Source organism: Sminthopsis crassicaudata, chromosome 5, assembly GCF_048593235.1.
Source record: "Sminthopsis crassicaudata isolate SCR6 chromosome 5, ASM4859323v1, whole genome shotgun sequence".
NCBI classification, from domain to species: Eukaryota; Metazoa; Chordata; class Mammalia; order Dasyuromorphia; family Dasyuridae; genus Sminthopsis; species Sminthopsis crassicaudata.
The window spans coordinates 92253773-92273303 of record NC_133621.1 but is presented as its reverse complement, the minus strand read 5'-3'; the positions used below and the strand labels follow the sequence as shown (position 1 = coordinate 92273303).

General features: G+C 37.0%; 1 long non-coding RNA gene across 1 annotated transcript; it reads left to right on the top strand.

Annotated features, from left to right (window-relative positions):
• The first annotated feature begins 7743 nt into the window (after positions 1-7743).
• On the top strand, positions 7744-19478 carry LOC141542898 (uncharacterized). Its single transcript, XR_012482267.1, has 4 exons — positions 7744-8622; positions 8934-9142; positions 13394-13505; positions 18119-19478. It is a non-coding gene; the product is annotated as an uncharacterized LOC141542898 (long non-coding RNA).
• Positions 19479-19531: the final 53 nt, after the last annotated feature.

The window sequence follows — 19531 nt, the reverse complement described above, 5'->3', positions numbered from 1 at the left end:
CTCTCTCTCTCTCTCTCTCTCTCTCTCTCTCTCTCTCTCTCTCTCTCTCTCTCTCTCTCTCTCTCTCTCTCTCTCTCTCTCTCTCTCTCTCCCTCCTCCCCCCATGAGTTTAACCATCAATTTTATGCTGATTACATCCACATCCCTATATCACTTCAGTCACACATTGCCAAATGACTACTGGATATTTTCAAAACCATGACCCAAAAAACATCTTAATCTCAATATAACGAGTTGAATGCATGATATTATTTTCAATGTCTCCCAAGGAAGAACATTTTCCACTTGAGTAAAACAACGCTTATTAATGATAGGAAAGTAGAAAAGTCTGAATGCAGATAAATAAATTCTTAATCCTTTCTTCTTTCCAAGTCTCTGTCAAAGACAGAAATATCCTCCATTATCTCAGGTTCATAATCTCACCATTAACCAGCAATCATTGTCACTTAACCCATATATTTAATCAATTATCAATTCTTGACACTTCTGCCTTTACACCCTTCACGTCTGCTTCTCGACATTCACATTAGTTACTTTAGTTCAAGCCCTCATTACCTCTCACATGGATTATTACAATAGTCTCCAAACAGATCTCTGTGCCTCAAAGTCTTGTCATTCCACTCTATATTACCCACTGCTGTCAAACTAGGTTTCCGTCAGCACAGAACTAACCTTGAGATGTTCCACCTCAATGAACTTCAGTAATATTTTTATTACCTCTGACGTAAAATATAAACTTTTCTATTTATCTTTTAAAGCCCTATCTTCCCAATCCATCTTTCTAGTTTCAAGGACAATACTCTTCCTCTGAATTTCTTTGGCCCAGTCAAAATAGCCTTTCTCTTCTTCAAACATAACTCCTGTCTCCCATCTTTGCACTTTTGCACTGATTGTACAACATGGCCTGGAATGCATTTCCCCTAGCTCACAGAATTCCTCTCTTCCTTTAAGAGGTGGCTTAAGCATTAATTTCTCTATGAAGCCTTTCCTGATTTCTCTTTTACCAGCTGCTTGTGTCTTGTATTATAGAATGCCTCGTCCTAATGGTATTTAACTATTTTGTATACGGTTGTATTTATTTTCTATTTATGTTGTGTTTGTTGATTCCTCACTAGAACATAAATTCCTTGAGAATTTATTGCTTTATTATTCATTTATTATTTTTTTGCTTTATTTATTGCTTTATTATTCGTGTTTATGTCCTTGCCCCTAACACTACTGCTGAGGCACCTCTTCACCCCCATTTGAAGTTCTCTTGACCAAGATATTGAAGTGGTTTGCTATTTCTTTCTCTGCTTATTTTGCTGTTAAGATCTTTACAGAAATTTCCAGAGCTTTTCTAGAATCCTGAGTATTAATGAATCAGTGAGAGTAGATGGTCTCTCAGATTGCTGCTAGTTTAATAATTTGCTGACCCAGATTAATAGCTCTAAATGCCAAGAAATTCCTACTTATATCTAATCTAAATACTTCCTGTTATAGGTAAAATCCATTTTCTTTCATTCTATTCCCCTATACATTCTTTTTATGAACTAATTGTACTTTAAAATACTAAGAAGTTTATATGCAGTTCTGAGTCATAGATATAAACATGCTGGAAAACTCTTCTAACAATATAAAAATGTCTTTTGAGAAATGAAAATAATTTCACTTCTGTTTCTTTTCATTTATCTGTAATCAGGCTTTCCTACTTTCTTGGCATTGATAAGGGCTGTTTTACTTAAGTGGAAAACGTACTTCTTTGGGAGGCAGTAAAAAGAATATCAGAATTAGAATCAGAAAAAAGAACACTGAATTTGTAGTCAGAAGATTTCTGCTGGATCCTTGCTCTGAAATTTATTACTTGTATGACTTTGGACAAGTCTGGGTTTTCTGATCTGTAAAATGGGGTGGTTGGACTAAATGACTTCTCAGGCCCTTCCTAACTCTAAATTAATTTTGAAACGAATCTTTGAATCTGTCTCTGCTTACTACTCAGAGCTGTCTCCTAATTAATAATAAATGTGGGAATATACTTTAGTTCAGGAGCCTATTACCCCACTGACAATCACTGGGAATACATACCACAATGTAAGGATACTGTAATTATATTTTTCTTTTTTAATTAAAGGTTTTTATTTTCAAAACATAAGCATAGATAAATTTTCAACATTGACCCTTGCAAAACCTTGTGTTCCAAATTCCCCCTCCCCATGGCAAGTAATCCAATATGTTAAACGTACAATTCTTCTATACATATTTTTATAATTATCTTGACGCACAAGAAAAATCAGATTAAAAAAGGAAAAAAATGAGAAAGAAAACAAAACAAAATTCAAACAAACAACAACAAAAAGAGTGAAAATGTTATGTGTGTGCTATGTGTGACTGTTCCCACAGTCCTCTCTCTGGGTATAGATGGCTCTCTTCATCACAAGATCATTGGAACTATCCTGAATCATTTCATTGTTGAAAGGAACCATGTCCATTAGAATTGATTATAATATAATCTGGTTATGTAACTATTTTCTCAATTTAAAAAAATCCCTATATTTTACTAAGTTGTAAGTTTATTTCTATGAAAAAAACTTACAAAAATACAAATCGCATTTAATTTTGTGAAGTACAAAGTTTCTCTCAAAAGAATCTCTCAACACAGTTCTCTCCCAAGCCACCATCCCTGCACTATCTTACCCTCTGCTTCTTTAAGGATCTTGACCCTTTAGTGAACCAGTTCAACTCTACACTGCCCTGCTAAACCCTCAGCTTTGGAACACTCCCATTTTCTGCTGCTTTCACTCCTTTGTGGCTGAATAAAACTGGAGAAAACCACAAAACTGTGCTGAATCCACTACAAATTTATGTTATATAACCTCAGTTGGGCCTTCATTACTGCAAGATAATCCTTTTGTACTTTCCTAATTGATTCATTCCCTCACTCACCAGAGCCTCTTCCAAACCTTTTCATTGCCCCTAATAATTCCCTGTGTTCCCTCTAATGCCACCCTATCAGCTAAGACTTTGCTTCATATTTTACTAAAAAATATATTGATTCCATTCCCATAGCTTTCATCTCCTCATCTCATATCACTCAGGTGGGTTTTGCTACTATCTCCTCCATCATTCTTATCTTTGGTGAATGAACATGGTAATGGAACTCCCAGAATCATAGAATCTTGGGTTGGGAATGAATCTCGGAGGTCTTTGTAAAGTGCTAACCCAGGAAATGCTTCAGCCACATGCCATCAGCAATATTACTGGTTATTCAAGCTGTCTAAATATTTCCAGTGATTGAGAGACCACTAGTTCACAATACTACCCCTTCAACTTTTGAATGGCTCTTGTTAGATAGTTCTCATCTATGTTCCCTGCCTTTGGGGCAGAGAGACTTCTAGGAAACACTAAGCTTGATTTTCAGGCTTTCTTTGCTTACTCTTTTGGAAGGGGAGAAAAACGGGGACTGGTTAAACAGAAGAAAGAGAAGAAGGAGCTGAGCATGGAAAAGGACAGCATGTCAATGGGTAGCTTATTAGAATATCTGAACTAATCATATATATATATATGCCATACTGAAAGACGGGAAGCTAAGGATCTACTCCAGGATTATAAGAACTAAGGACCTCCAAAGGATATGAACAGACAATTCTCAGACGAAGAAATTGAAACTATTTCTAGCCATATGAAAGGATGCTCCAAGTCATTATTAATCAGAAAAATGCAAATTAAGACAACTCTGAGATACCACTACATACCTGTCAGATTGGCTGGAATGACAGGGAAAGATTATGACAAATGTTGGAGAGAATGCAGGAAAACTGGGACACTAATACATTGTTGGTGGAACTGTGAACATATCCAGCCATTCTGGAGAGCAATTTGGAACTATGCTCAAAAAGTTATCAAACTGTGCATACCCTTTGACCCAGCAGTGTTACTACTGGGCTTATATCCCAAAGAGATCTTAAAGAAGGGAAAAGGACCCACATGTGCAAGAATGTTTGTGGCAGCTATCTTTGTAGTGGTCAGAAACTGGAAACTGAGTGAATGCCCATCAATTGGAGAATGGCTGAATAAATTGTGGTATATGAATATTATGGAATATTATTGTTCTGTAAGAAACGACTGGATGACTTCAAGAAAGGCCTGGAGAGACGTACATGAATTGATGCTGAGTGAAATGAGCAGGACCAGGAGATCATTGTATACTTCAATGACAATACTATAAGATGATCAATTCTGATGGACGAGGCCCTCTCCAACAATGAGATGAACCAAATAAGTTCCAATAGAGCAGTAATGAACTGAACCAGCTACACCCAGTGAAAGTACTCTGGGAGATGACTATGAATCACTACATAGAATTCCCAATCCCTCTATTTTTGTCCCCCTGCATTTTTTATTTCCTTCACAGGTTAATTGTACACTATTTCAAAATCTGATTCTTTTTGTACAACAAAATAACTGTTTGGACATATATACATATATTGTATTTAACTTATACTTTAACATATTTAACATGTATTGGTCAACCTGCCATCTGGGGGAAGGGGTGGGGGGAAGGAAGGGAAAAGCTGAAACAAAAGGTTTTGCAATTGTCAATGCTGTAAAATTACCCATGCATAAAATTTTTGTAAAAATTAATTAATTATTTTTTAAAAAAAGAACTAAGGACCTCTTTTGATCCTTTTACTGGTTAGCAGAAGCATTTTCCCCTCTTACAGTTGGCAAGGTAAACCAGCCAGTCTGCCTTCTAATTGTTGTATTCAATGTACAGCCCACTAACCTAAACTTGTTGGCCTTCAGAAATGCTTAGCTGTATTTAAGGCTTACAAATAGAGGGGAAACAAGGGAATGAGTACTCCTGGATCTATATAGATACTAAAGTATCTATAAAGTAATTGGAGTAACCTTAGACTGGACCTGCTCCAACCAAGTGGAAGAGAAGTTTAACATTGTTACAAATCTGGCAGACAAGCTCTTCCTAAAAACAAATCACAGGGCAATGAGAACTGGCAACAAAGATTAGTTAAGGATGTTTCATTTCCAAACTGCTTGCAGCTGTTCTTGGCCAGCTGTATTTGAAAAGAAAGCCACTTCTCCCAAAGGGAAAGGGAATAGAAAATCCACACTTTCCAGACACACTGGCAGTTCTGTTTGCCTTGCTCACAGTACTTCCTACTAGCTACTTATAAAAGACTTTTTATAATGCTTACCATTCACCTTGTTCTATCTCTTTATTCTCTCTGGAGCTACATAGAAAAATCGTCCTCATCATATTCTTTGTTCTTCCATCCCTCAGCCCCATCCCATGCTCCTTTAATGCATCCTTTAATATTGTCTGCTGAAATCTCATCCATCCCTCCAGGTCCAGGTCCAATTCCATCCTTCCTTGCAGATACAAGCATTGCAACTAAAAAGAAGTATTTGAGTGTTACAATTAAGGGGTGAATGTGTCCCAGTACTTTATGTTGAGGTGTGTGACATTCACATTATAAGATTCAATCAATTAGTTAGTCAGTGTGCAGCTTCTAGGTACCGAGGATACAGATTCAAAATATTTTTCCACTGGTAATTTCCTGCCCCATCTCCAGAATCTCCTTTTTGAGAATGGGGCCACACCTGTCATCCTTCATTCCTCTACCGTCTCTGCTTCTAACTCTCTGGATTTTTGCCACCATATCTCAGCTGTCTTTTTCCTCTGGCAGTTCCCTCAGTCCTTAGGGTAGTCTCTTTTTTTGTCAATCAACAAGTATTTATTGTACACATATTGTGTGTCAGGAACTGTGCTAAGTGCTAAGAATACAAAGATACATAGGAAGAATGATAGTCCCCGATTCCAAAGAGTTTATATTCCTTTTTTTTTTAAATTAAAGCTTTTTTATTTTCAAAACATATGCATGGATGATAATTTTTCAACATTGACCTTTGCAAAACCTTGTGTTCCAAATTTTCTCTCCCTTCTCCCCACCCCCTGCCCTAGATGGCAACCCTGGGGTATTCTCCACTTGGAACATTCATCTGATCCTTTATCCCAGAATATCTATTTTGAGAAGCCATCTCTCATTCTTCTAGCTCTTTGGAATTTGTCACCAATATAGGTACCTTCCTCCTTCCTTTTCAACTTACTTTCTGGTGCCATCTCCCCTATCAGAACATATGCGCAACTTGAGGCTAGAAATTGTCTTTCTTCTTGTTTGTATTTGTATTCTCAGAGTTTTTAGCACAGTGTCTGGCATGTAATAAATGATTCTTGTCTTAACTCTATTCTCAGGAACTATACATTTCAATTGAAGGATTGGCATGTTTTCAACAAGTATATTATAAAGTACCTGCTACATGGCAAGCACTGCACAAAGCAATGAAAGCTCTTAAGATATAAAGGCAAAAATTAAACAATTCTTATACCCAAGGAGCTTAAATTCTCCAACAGTTGTTGATGGCTATTAATTCCATTCAAAAATGGAATATACAACAAAGACTAGAAAGTCTTCAAAGATAGAATAATCATAATAATTGTATAAATATGTATATATATATTGGATTTAATATATTTTAACATGTTTAGCATGGATTATTAGCCATCTAGGGGAGGAGGTGGGAAGAAGGGCAGGAAATTTGGGACACAAGGTTTTGCAAGGATCAATGTTGAAAAATTTTCCATTTAATATGCTTTGAAAATAAAAAAAATTTAATAAAAAATAATAAGCACTTGAGAGAAAAGCGTCAATGGGAACAAGAAATTAGAAGAGAACATGAGTTTGAGAGAGTATATAGAAAAAGTAGATTGAAACCCATCTTATCTTCAAAACATTTTTCTCTTCTGGTCTCACCCATATCTGTCATTCAGAGTCTCATTTCCTGGTTATTTTAGGTTCTATAGCTTGGAATCTGCTTTCTCCACACCTGTTTGACAATATCCAATTAATCACTTCAAGTTCTCCTAGAAAAAGTACTTTTAACTATTCATTCTCTCTCCCTATGTTAGTGCCATAGTGGACTTCAGCTTATGGTCCTAAAGTTGATAACTCCGTCAGGATGAAGGTCATGAGATTTAAAACAAAACAAAACAAAACAAACAAAAAAAAAAAAAAAAAAAAAAAAAAATAAAAACCTCATGAGATTTTTGATGAAATTGAGCCTTGAACCTGTAACCAAATGGGAATTTCACTATGAAAACACCCATTAAAGCCGTGGGAATAGTAGTGAAGAACATAGAATTTATACAATTGGAAAAATAGAATATTTGAGAAAGTAACATTCAATTCTTCATGTTAACTTACCTCTGGGTCTTAAATGAAATTATTGTATGTATTTAAATTAAACTATAGTAGTTAATAAACCCATGTAGTTGTTTTGTTGATATTCAAGTTTCAGAAATAATATATTCAATAGAAAAGATCCTTGTCCCCTTTAAGTATGTTTCATGAGGAAGTTTTGAAATGTTTTGAATGATAAAATAGCTATCGGTAACTATTACACAATGTAAGTTCCTTGAGGTCAAGGAATGTTTGTTTCATTGAGCATGTTGAACTAAATGTGAAATCTAGCTAACAAACCAAGGTGGAGAATGTAGTCATGGTAGAGGAAGAGGGTTTCTTGGGGGCTAATTTCTGCGAATGATGTTATACAAAATATCCTAGGAGACAAGTTTTGTTTACAATGACAATTTTTTAATAAGCACTAGTGTGGGGGGAGGGGCCGCGGGCATCCCTCACTCAGCAAGAGACAGCCGGGTCTACTTTCGTATTGCCTTTGGGTTCTGTCCCTTTCCACTCCTACTGCCATTGGCTCTCTCTTCGCTTCATCTGCGCTTAATTTCTAATTGGGTCTTCTAGAGGAGAGTCTTAGTCTCCAGTTCCCCATCCCCGATCCTGCAGCCGGAATAATCTTCTCAAAACATTGCTGGCGTGGGTCACCCTCTGGTCTAAAACCTTTAACGGTCCCTCGGCCCCGCAGGGTAAAGTCCAAACTCCCCGGGCCATCGACCCCCCCACCTACTCTACCACGCGTCCTTTCACTCTCCCTGCGTTTCTGGCTGGTTTGCTCCTGGTTTTCTCACTAGCCGGGCCCATTCTCGCCCCCGAATCTTTCTTCCTCCAAGTAACTATGTCCTGGACTAGAATCTCCAGCTCCCATCGCCCCGGGGGCTCCGGCCCGGCCTCCGGAGGCCCATTACTGTTCGGGCCTTGCAAGCGGCGCTGCGGGACCGGAGAGTTTCTTGGGATGAGGGAGCTCTGTGGGTGAGTCGGGGAAGACAGATTCCCAGAATGCCGCCCAGGGTATCCCTGTCAATGGATAGCTGAGGCCGGGGGCGATGCAGAGGGGCGCTAAGCCGAACCGCTGAGAGGGCAGAGGGGGTCGCTTCTCCGGCGCCCCTGGCTCTCGGAGGCACCCGTTAGGAGCCCGGGCAGAGGAGCCGCCGGGAGCCTCCACTGATCTGGACTGAGGGGCGAAGAAGGGGATGGAGGGAGGAAGAAGGAAGAGAGGGAGAAGTGGCAGCTTCCCAGCCTTTCCCACTGTCAGTTTGTATCCGGGTCATCCAGTATAGCTGTTGGTTATATGTCATCCTCAAATTTGATGCAGGCCACTTGGGACAGCTAGCTGATACAGTGATCTTAGAATAAGGAAGACCTCAGTTTAAAGGTATGGACCTTTTACAAGCTGTATGAGCCTAGGCTTAACCTCACTCACTCACTAACTAACTAACACTTAACCTCAGTTTGCTCAGCTGTAAAATGGGGATAATAGCACCTATCCCCCTGGTCCAAGAGACAAGTTTGAATGTGTGTGAGTAATTTGCCTAATTCTAAATTTAAGGAAAAAAATTTGTAAACGTACAGGATTGTGATAAGGATCAAATGAGATGATACTTGTAAAGTTCTAAAAATAGCGTATCACACATAGTAGGTATTTAATGAATGCTTAATTCATCTATCACCTTTGCCTTTGACCAGGTCATTGATAAAAATGTTAAACAGTACAGATCCCTGGAACACTCTGCTGGAGACTTTTCAAGCTGACATACAGCTGTTAACCACTGCTCTCTGACTAGAGCTGTGCACTGGGTCCTGATTCATGTAATTATATTACTGCTTAGTATATACTCCACTTCATCTTTTTCATGAGGATTGCATAAGTTATTTGAGTAAATATCAAACTACAGGTAAGCTCCATATCATCCCTCTGACATATCAGTTATTATTTTATTTTATTTAAAATTTTTTTCCACAGTATATATGCATGAGTAATTTTTTTTTATAATATTATCCCTTATATTCATTTTTCCAAATTATCCCCCCCCTCCCTTCACACCCTCCCTCCCCCCGATGACAGGCAATCCCATACATTTTACATGTGTTACAATATAACCCAGATACAATATATGTGTGTAAATACCATTTTCTTGTTGCACATTAAGTATTAGATTCCGAAGGTATAAGTAACCTGGGTAGATAGACAGTAGTGCTAACAATCTACATTCACTTCCCAGTGTTCCTTCTCTGGGTGTAGTTGTTTCTGTCCATCATTGATCAACTGGAAGTGAGTTGGATCTTCTTTATGTTGAAGATATCCACTTCCATCAGAATACATTTTTATACAGCATTGAAGTGTACAGAGATCTTCTGGTTCTATTCATTTCACTCAGCATTAGTTGATGTAAGTCTCTCCAAGCCTCTCTGTATTCCTCCTGCTGGTGACATATCAGTTATTAACCCGGTCAAAGAAGTTAAGGTCATCCTAGCATGAAAACTGAAATTATGCTTTTTGTAATGATTACTTCCTTTGCTTCACCAATCTCCTTAATGATCTGCTTTAGAATGGTCTCAGAAATTGAAGTCAAACTCCATTGGGATAGTTTGCAGACGCTACATCTTTTGTTGTCTGGTAAAGCTTATGGATCCCATCCCAAAATAAGTGTGCTTTCTATGATTCAGGGAAATACTAAATTTTAACTATAGGTTAGTGAAAATAAAGATGTCTTTGGTCCCTCTAAACTCTATTTACAAACCTCAGGATAGAAGGCCACAACCAGCAGATCTCCTAAAAAGCTATGCAGGGGGTTGACATACTCTGTGCAGCTGTGGATTGATTTGCAGCTGGCTCTCCTTCAGGACAAAGGTTGAGAATGGGATGAGCTGACCTGATAAATACCAAGAAATGCCATCAGTACAAGTACGAAATCAATCTGGAAGTCTTCTATGTGGTCATGTAAACATCAGGAAAGCATGTCTAATATAACATAAGATGGCCTTGACAAGGAATGCCTGTATCAGGAACTGTACATCACAAATGAGACAGTTTTATAATTGTGTTGCCATTAATAGATGGTACTATTAGTTTTCACTTCACTTTAGTGCCTAGCTGGAACATAAATTAATTAACTCAGAGACATCTGGTACTATTGCTAGTTTAGCCTAAAGAGTTTATAACCCTGGCTCTCAGATCAATAAATGGACTTCATTGATGAAGCTCTTGCCTGTTCCATGTTATACTTTCTCCTCCATGAGGCTCATGAGCTGGTCTTAAGTGGTCCCCAAACAGGGACATAAACATTGAAGCAGAGAAACATTGAGGAGAAAGTACTCCTAATCATTTGAGAGTCTGGAACAACAAGAGGCAAGACAAGGAACAGGAAAGCTTGGAAATCAACAGGAGCTCTAGTTTCAATTAAAGTCTTGGGTTAATTTTAATTTCACTTTATTTTGCAAAATAGATCAGTCTCAATCAGGAGAAAAAGAGACAGGTATATCTAAAAGTGCTAAAAAGGAAAAAAAAAAGGTAATAAAAGAGGGTTGCTTATAACTACTGATTAATGAAAGGAATTTGAGATATGTGTAGAAAAATGTTTCCCACCCCAGGGAACTCTTGATTTGGAAAAATGGCAAATAACAGGAAAACAGGACTTGTCTGGGATTTTTAACTCCTTTTTGGGGGATCTCCCAACCCAAACCTGAAATCAGATGCCATATCAGAAGTTCTGGTGGTTTTTTTGTGTTTGGTTCTGGATTTGGGACTTTCCTTTGAATAAGAGGGAAAGAGAAAAATAAAAATAGATTTAATATAGTGAAATAGTAAGAAGGTTTAAGCATGTAGTAATGAGAAGAGCATAAAGATAACTGTATAAATATGTATACACATATTGGATTTAACATATATTTTAACATATTTAACATGTATTGGATCACCAACCATCTAGGGGAGGGGAAGAGGGAAGGAGGGAAAAATTTGGAACAGAAGGTTTTGAAAGGGTCAATGTTGAAAAATTACCCATGTATATCTTTTGTAGCACATCACTTTAAAAATTCCTGTAAGCAAGGACCCTTTATATATATATATATATATATATATATATATATATATATATATATATAACTTTGTTATCAGAACTCAGGTTTGTGAAATCATACCAGGAATAATCTCAAGGTAAAAAACCCATATGAAGCAAGAATTGGCTTTAACTCTTTCTTGGCTTACTAAAGAGAAGAGGCTTGAATGAAATATCTAGGTAGATTTTAGGAAATTTCACAAACTAAAGTACTGGTTAATTTTTAGATAACTTTAAAATTGGTAAATGTGTTGAAATTGGAAATAGGTTGTGATATATATGTTTCTAGATGAACTGATTTAGTCATGGGTTCCTTCTGAGATTGTAGAACCCAGATTTGGCTTGTTATAAACTGAAAAACCAACAGAAGTGGAAAATGTGTATAAAAATCTGTTATCAGTCTTGCTAACTCAGTAAACATAATTTAGAAGATTGGGTTTTTCCACCTTTGCTTGTGAGTTAAGAGGACTTTTGGTAATTACTGTGCATGTGAAACAAAAAAGATAGACATGGTAGCATTATCAAAACAAAATGCTAAAATATTAAAATAGGAAAGATCCTGAAGGGAATAATGGCTATTTTCAACCTTATATTTTAGAAAAAGTTCTTATAAATCTATGAGGCAAAGACATTTTTGAACAGATAAAATTATGCATATTTAGCCCATCCAGTCATGGATTGCAAACTTTTTAAAAGCATTATGAACAATCTTTGTCACACTCTGGTGTGGATAGAACAGTGCCCTCTGTCAAAGGAGAAGTTAACTGCTCTACATCACTAGTCTCTGAACAGCTCAAATTAGGATATAGTGAATTTTCTACTAGCCTTTGGAATTCTCCAGTATTTGTAATAAAGAAATAATCAGGGAAATGGTGAATGTAGAATGTTAATAATGAAATAAATGATACCATGGCCACTCTGAGTCCCCTTCATTCTGGCCTTCCTTGCTCTACCATAGTGCCTGCCAAATGACCCCTGTTAGTTATTGATTTAAAAGGCTGCTTCTTTACTATTTCTCTTCCAACGAAGGATAAAGCTAAATTTGCCTTTACTATTTCTAGTGTAAATGTGGAGGCACTTGCACAAAGATTTCAATGGAAAATGTTGCCATAAGATATGAAAAAGAGCTCTATACAATGTGCCAAAAATTTTGTTACCCGTGCTATTTCATTAATGAGTCTGAAATATTCAGATTCCAAAATAATTCACTATATGGATCATATTTTATAAAGCAGTAAAGATGTAAACAATTTCAATTTCTAAATACATGATTTAAAGTAAGCCCTAAATTTGTGAGATTTGGTAATTACTCCTGCAAAAAAGTCTCTTTTCTAGAAAATGGCTGTGTGATAGATTCTCAAATAATCTGATCCCAGAAATTTGAGACAAATAAAGATTCATTACAAAATCTTAATGATTTTCAAAAATGGTTAAGTGATATTTATTGGCTTTGATCCAAGCTACAGATACCCTACATCAACTTTCCCATTTATTCTCTATTTTATAAGGAGACTCTTCATTAACTCTCCTAGAACTCTCAGAATTTTCAGAGGCAAAATGTGAACTATATCTTGTTGAGAAAAAAAATTATCTGAGGCCCAATTAATAATACTTATTTATAAAAAGGCACAAGGGACAATATTTGCTACTCCTATGCCCCCTACTGCAGCCTCATATCAATCACAGGGAATACTTGAATGGATTTTTCTCACCAATTTCCTTTCATTTATGCTATATATAACAAATTTTTAAAATGACATTTCCAATGAGCTGGTCTCATCTCAGGTTAAGTTCATCTTGAAAATGTTTTGATGTAGAGTAGCAAGGGATGCAAGACCAGAAAATTTTATAGAGTTGAACTGGATAAAGGATTAAGATTAGGAAGGAAGAAAAATGAAGCCAGAACTAATGTAATGATCAAAGAAGTACTGAAGGGCAATGGGATTAGAGGTCATGGTGAGAATGCCTTTAAATGGAGTCATAGGAAGAATAAAATATATGGTTATAAGCAGATAATTTTTTTAAGGCTATAAGTTCTATAAGAAGAAGTTGGGTTTAAGTGTATATCTACAATATTTGTGATTTTAGGTATTTTTGACATGGACAATATTTCTCTGAGGAGTGGGAAAACCTGAAAGCATGATAGAAGGAAATCTACAAACATGTGATGAAAATGAAATATGAGACCTTAACTCGTTGGGTAAGATGAAGCTCATTGGACACTTTGGGGGCATTTCCCATCAAAGTACATGCTGGTTTCACATAGTATTCAGTAAACATCTGTATAGTGATGGTATGCTAGATGGTATAGTGTTACAAAGATTAATAAGACAAAGTCTCTGCTTTAAAAACCTAACAATCAATGAACAGGATTAATCAATCAACATACATTGAGTTTTTAATAACTTCTTTAGGGGGGAAAAGACTATGGAAATGGAAATTTCCTAAAGGAAAGAGGTAAGGTTTGATGTATCCAAAGATGTAGAAAGCCTAAATAGGAGGAAGGGATTAATGGGCCTTTGCCTAAAAGTGTTAATTGGTGATTTTTGTAAAATTAAGTTGAATTGAATGCAAGAAGAGGTTATCTAGTTAAATGAGAGAATTTAGAGCATAAAAATATTCATGACATATTACTATGCCCAAAATAAGGTAGAGCCAGAACCTCCATCTTTGGTTTATATCTTGCTATTTAATACCATAGACCAATGAAAGAGCCAACTGGAAATCTTAGCTGAAAGACAAACATTTCAAGTAGATGATAATTAGCTACATTGTCATCTCTTTGGGCAGTGATTCATATATCTCATTGTGGTCATGTTCTGCTGTTCCCAGGGCTATCTATTTTCTGGATTTATATGTTCTTCTCATACTTTGTCTCTCTAGTCAATCAAGGAAAATAAAATAACTGTGAACACACTGAGTGAAATAAGGTTTCCCAAAAGATAATATTAGGAATTATCACAGGAGAAAGCTGTCAGGATTCAGACAGAAAAAGTCAGTAATGTGGAGTCAGAATTGCCAGTTTGTGACATTTGCCCATGGGACTATTATGTGTGAGCAGAACTTAAGTAATCCTTCCTTCTATAAAAACAAAATTCTGCAGCTGTGTGGACTGTCCCAATGTACTGCTCTCATTACTTCTCTCCTTAAAAGCCTTTGTCTCTCAAATAATGTGCCGGGCATTCTCCATTGTCCACAATCTGGCTGTACATATTATGGAAACCGGGTATCCTCCTGGAACATCAGCATGGCCATCTTTGCAGCCTCCTTTACCCAGTTTGCATTCTAGCCATCTTGGAAGAGAGCCTGCTCTTTGTTTTCATTTTGCTTTTGCTCACATGGATCTGTCTGGAGTAGATTTCCACCTCTGTTTCCATCCTTTTGGATGCATCTCTTCTCTAAAGTCTTTCTCTACCCCCATTTCTTCCTCTTTATTTTCATAGATCTTTTCTTTGTATTTTTTTTTTTGCTAGACCTTTTCTTTGCATTTGTACATATTGCATTCTAATTCATGTTATCTGTCATCTCTCCTATTATATTGTAAATTCTTTGAGAAAACACCACAAGGACGGACAGGAATAGAGTCTAAAGTCTTTATTGTCTCCTTCACAGTCTGTGTCTGTCATAGTCTGACCCAGTCTCACTCTGACCCAGTCTCTTCCAGCAGTCTGACAGTATGACACTCTGACACTCTGATACTCTGACAGTCTCAACCAGTCTCCTTCTGAATCTGACTTTGTCCCCAGTTTAAATACCCTATTATAATTACATCATTACAGCATACTGAATATGTATGAACTAGAGAACCATTACATCACCATACTATATACATTTTTTACCATTAGAGGCAGGGAGATATAGTAAATGGAGGACTGGCCTTCAAGACCTTCCACTGATACATACTAGCTATGTGACCCTGTGCAAGTCAGGTACCTTCTTAGTACTGCAGGAGCCTCAATCTGCCCAGAAAGATCCCCTAGAGTCTTGCTTGGGAGTGGGAGGGAAGCACATCAGACACCTCTGCTCTGAGGCTGGAGTTGCAGAGAAGGTGTGTAGGGTGTTTTTCCACTTGGGAGTTCACTCAATCAGTGAAAGGCTCATTTTTTGTTTCTGTACGTCTCAGCACCTAGCACAAGTGTTTTGCATGTGTTCGGACATATAATAGTTTCATCTGAGACTATGGCTTCTCTTAATCTTCCTAACCCCAGAAGAACTTTCCGAGTTCTCCCAAAGTTGTTTTATTGGCCTACTTCTGTTCTCTTGTGCTATCTGCTCTGTCTGGACCATCTCATTGACTCCCACTGTTTGAATACACTTCTTCCCATCTCTCCTAGATCTATATATTTAATTCTGGCTCCTCCTAAGCTTAAATCCACATTTGCAACTGCAGGCCTGCTGAAGCTTTGTATCCCACTGCAGCCAAGCCAGAGCAAAGCCAAAATCAATCTGTCAACATTCTTTAAGCATTACTGTGTGCAAGGGCTGGGTTAAGCTATCATCTTCCCCCTCAGATTACTTCTTTTCTGATTTCACTATTTCTGTTAATGACATCATCATTCATTCTGTTGTTAATGCTTGATTCTGCCCTCTCCAGTCATTCATTCATTCAGTCATTTACCAGATGCTGTCTGTGGCTTCTGCCTCCCCCTTAACACAAATACTTAGTGCCTCATTTTTACACTATGGAAAGAGACTCACCAGCTCTTCCCTATCCCATCCATCCTCCTCCTCCAACATCTGAGCCTGTCTCCCCTCCATTCAAAACCCTTTGATGGCTCCCAATTGCCTAAGGAATCAACTTGAACATCCTCAACCTGGCATTTCAAAGCCTTCCACAATCTGGCACCCCACTTCAATCACCACTCATAACTTTATTGCTTTTTTTGCTTCTCCATATTCCATATTTTGGACAATGCAGATTCTTCACAGTTCTCCATACATGTGGGCTTTCTTACGTCTATGTCTTTGCTCAGGCCATTCCCTATGTCCTCTCTTTTTCTCTCTACTCCTTTTAATCCTATTCTTTCTTAAATTACCATCTCCAGTGTCACTCTTTGAACCTACTGTTTTCTGACCTGCCTCCAATCAATAATGAACTTTCCCCCACAGAACATCTCATGCCACTTTTATGTCTCTTTTTTGCAAGACAGGTAATTATGTATATATGATATCTCTCTACCAAACCTCAAGTTCCCATGTTTCTTTTTCAAACTTTTACCCTCCCAGCTCTTCAGTGCTTAGCAGTATCCTAGATAGTTAACAAATGTATTAGTTTCCCAGCCCCCACATACACATACACCATGACTTGTTCCCCCCTTTAAAAGTCCATATTCCCTGTTTTACAAAATAGTGGATTCTCATAGAAGATATATCCCAGATTTTCTTGCACATTCTCCAGTTGTTTCTATAAGCCACTTAAACAATACGAATGATTTCATTATTTTCTTTTGTAATGTCCAGGCTAGTTTTCTGGAGGTCCTCTGGAAGGGCCTTGGTCTCAGCAGGATAGACACCACAAGGACGGACAGGAATAGAGTCTAAAGTCTTTATTGTCTCCTTCACAGTCTGTGTCTGTCATAGTCTGACCCAGTCTCACTCTGACCCAGTCTCTTCCAGCAGTCTGACAGTATGACACTCTGACACTCTGATACTCTGACAGTCTCAACCAGTCTCCTTCTGAATCTGACTTTGTCCCCAGTTTAAATACCCTATTACAATTACATCATTACAGCATACTGAATATGTATGAACTAGAGAACCATTACATCACCATACTAAGTATTAAGTATATATGTGAACTAGAGAACCATTATCTCATCAATTCCACTGAGTTAACACCTTGTTTCAAGTATACTTCTCCAGAGTTCCAGTTCTCTACACTTTCATGCTTCTAAGTTATTTTTCAATTAAAAAAAAATGTAAAAAGTATTCACAACCCACCAAAACTGTACTACTGTCTTGCTTATTGTGAAGTAATCCCTTAGATTTCATTTCTTTGATTATATTTTTTAGTGATTTTTTTCAGGTTGTTAATTGATAATTTCTTTTTAAAACTATGTATGTATTTTATTCACCTGTCCATTAGAGAAGGATTGCAAAGAGTGATTTAAGGGAAATAAACAATATTGAACCCCAGGCCAAGTAAACCTAAAACTTTGCTTCAGGGCCATGGTTACAGAAGAAATTTCTTATAACCCTGTTAAGTTGTATCTTTTGGTAAAAAATCCATAATCAAATATCTTATCATTAAACTACAATAGTACAATTTCTCTCAGTTAGCAATTAAGATTTAATAAAGATTTAAAATCTTTTAGGTTGTATCTTTTTAATTAATTCCCAGTATTTGAATCTAATTTTTTATCTGCATAGTGAAGACATTGTAGAAAATGTTTTTTATTACATAAGCTCAAAATATTTTGACAAGAAATAAGGGAAATTGCATCTTCCCTATAACATATTCATTAATTACAAAGATTAAAAAGCTATTTTAATATTATTTTCAGTTTAATTAAAAATGCTTTCTTGCTTTCAAACTGCTTACATTATATTAGGAAGGATGTGATGCATATAAAGAGATGAAGATAATAGAAGATGAAGATTAATAATAATAGGGGCAAAAAAGATCCGAAAAAAGGGCTTTAGAAAAATTTAAGGCAGAGTAATCAGGGGAAAAAGTGATATTTGTGTCGAGTCTTGAGAGATGATGAAAGATAGAGATGATACAGAGTATTCCATTAGTTTGGAAGAATTCTTTTCATTTCATCTTGGTAGATGAGAAAACCCATCATTATTTTTCTCTGTTTCAAATTGCAGCAGGTCTGTTGACAAGATAGTTGGAATGACAGTGGGGTAATTCCTTTCACTTTTGGAGCTTACAGCTCTTCTCTTACTGCAGAGAGGGTCTTCAAGAGTTGTTGTGGTTGAAGAATTCATCATCCGGAAGCCAACCTGGTGGAATTTCTCAATTAAACTGGATTGTTCCTTTGATCACATATATTTAGGCTGCCTGCCTGCCCGGGAAATCTTACGGGATTTAACTTGCCTTCTATTGGTTTGACCTTGGAAACCCAGGGCCACCCTCCATTCTTCTCAAAGCAAGAATTCACAACTCTACAAGAACTGTGTATTCATTGAGATTTGGAAATAGTGCATCATGTAACGGGAATTGTTTGTTCCATCCCGTCTGACTCTCTATGACCCTGTATGGGGTTTTCTTGGCAAGGGCATTTCCTTCTCCAGGACATCAAGGCAAACAGATTGATTTTCCCAGTCTTCCTTCGCCAGCCCAGTCCTTTGTGGATTGAATCACTAGCTGCCTCAGTGATAGGAATGTGCTGTATTGTATGGATTATCTAGACCTTAAGAGCATCAGTCTGTATAGACTCTATCAGTCATCCTGGGAAAAGTCTTTAATGGAGTCACCTGAAGATGTGGAATCTTCTTTCAAGTAAACCTTTTAGTAGTTTTTCTACTACTACAGTACAGGTTTTAGAAACCTTTTCAAGTAAAACCTTTTAGATGAAGCGTGTTCTTTTAATTATTTCTTATTTAGTTTGTAAGTAGCTTGCTTTATATATATATATATTTGTTTACATGTTGTCTTCCTGTTAGATTGTAAGCTCTTGAGAGCAGGGAAAGCCTTTGAAGAAGGAACAATGTACCATTCTTTTTTTTTTTTAATTTTTATTTATTTTTTTAATTACCGTTTTTATTTACCAGATATATGCGTGGGTAATTTTACAGCATTGACAATTGCCAAACCTTTTGTTCTAATTTTTCCCCTCCTTCCCCCACGTACTCCCCCCATGGCAGGATGTTGATGGCCCTGGCGTCTTTCTAAGTGAACTTTGCTGCCAAATCCCTACAATAAACCTTTTTATCAATCTAGGTTTTCCGGCCTGTAACTTTCTTTACAGGGGACTCTGCGCTGTCAAGTGGCTATCTTTGCGCAGACCCAAAAGGGGTCCCCCTTCCCTAACTCTCATCAATGTTAAATATATTAAAGAATAAATCAAATACAATATACGTGCACGTGTCCGAACAGTTGTTTTGCTTGTACCATTCATTTCCACAAATGTTGAAAATGATGCCGGTATTGCATTGACTAACATATATGTTTTGATGTTGAACTTTCTGGTTTTATGTATTTTTTTTTAAATAAAGGTTATTTCTGTCTTTGTTATGTTCGTAAAGTATGATTTTTTATGGTTTTATAATATGTTGTTA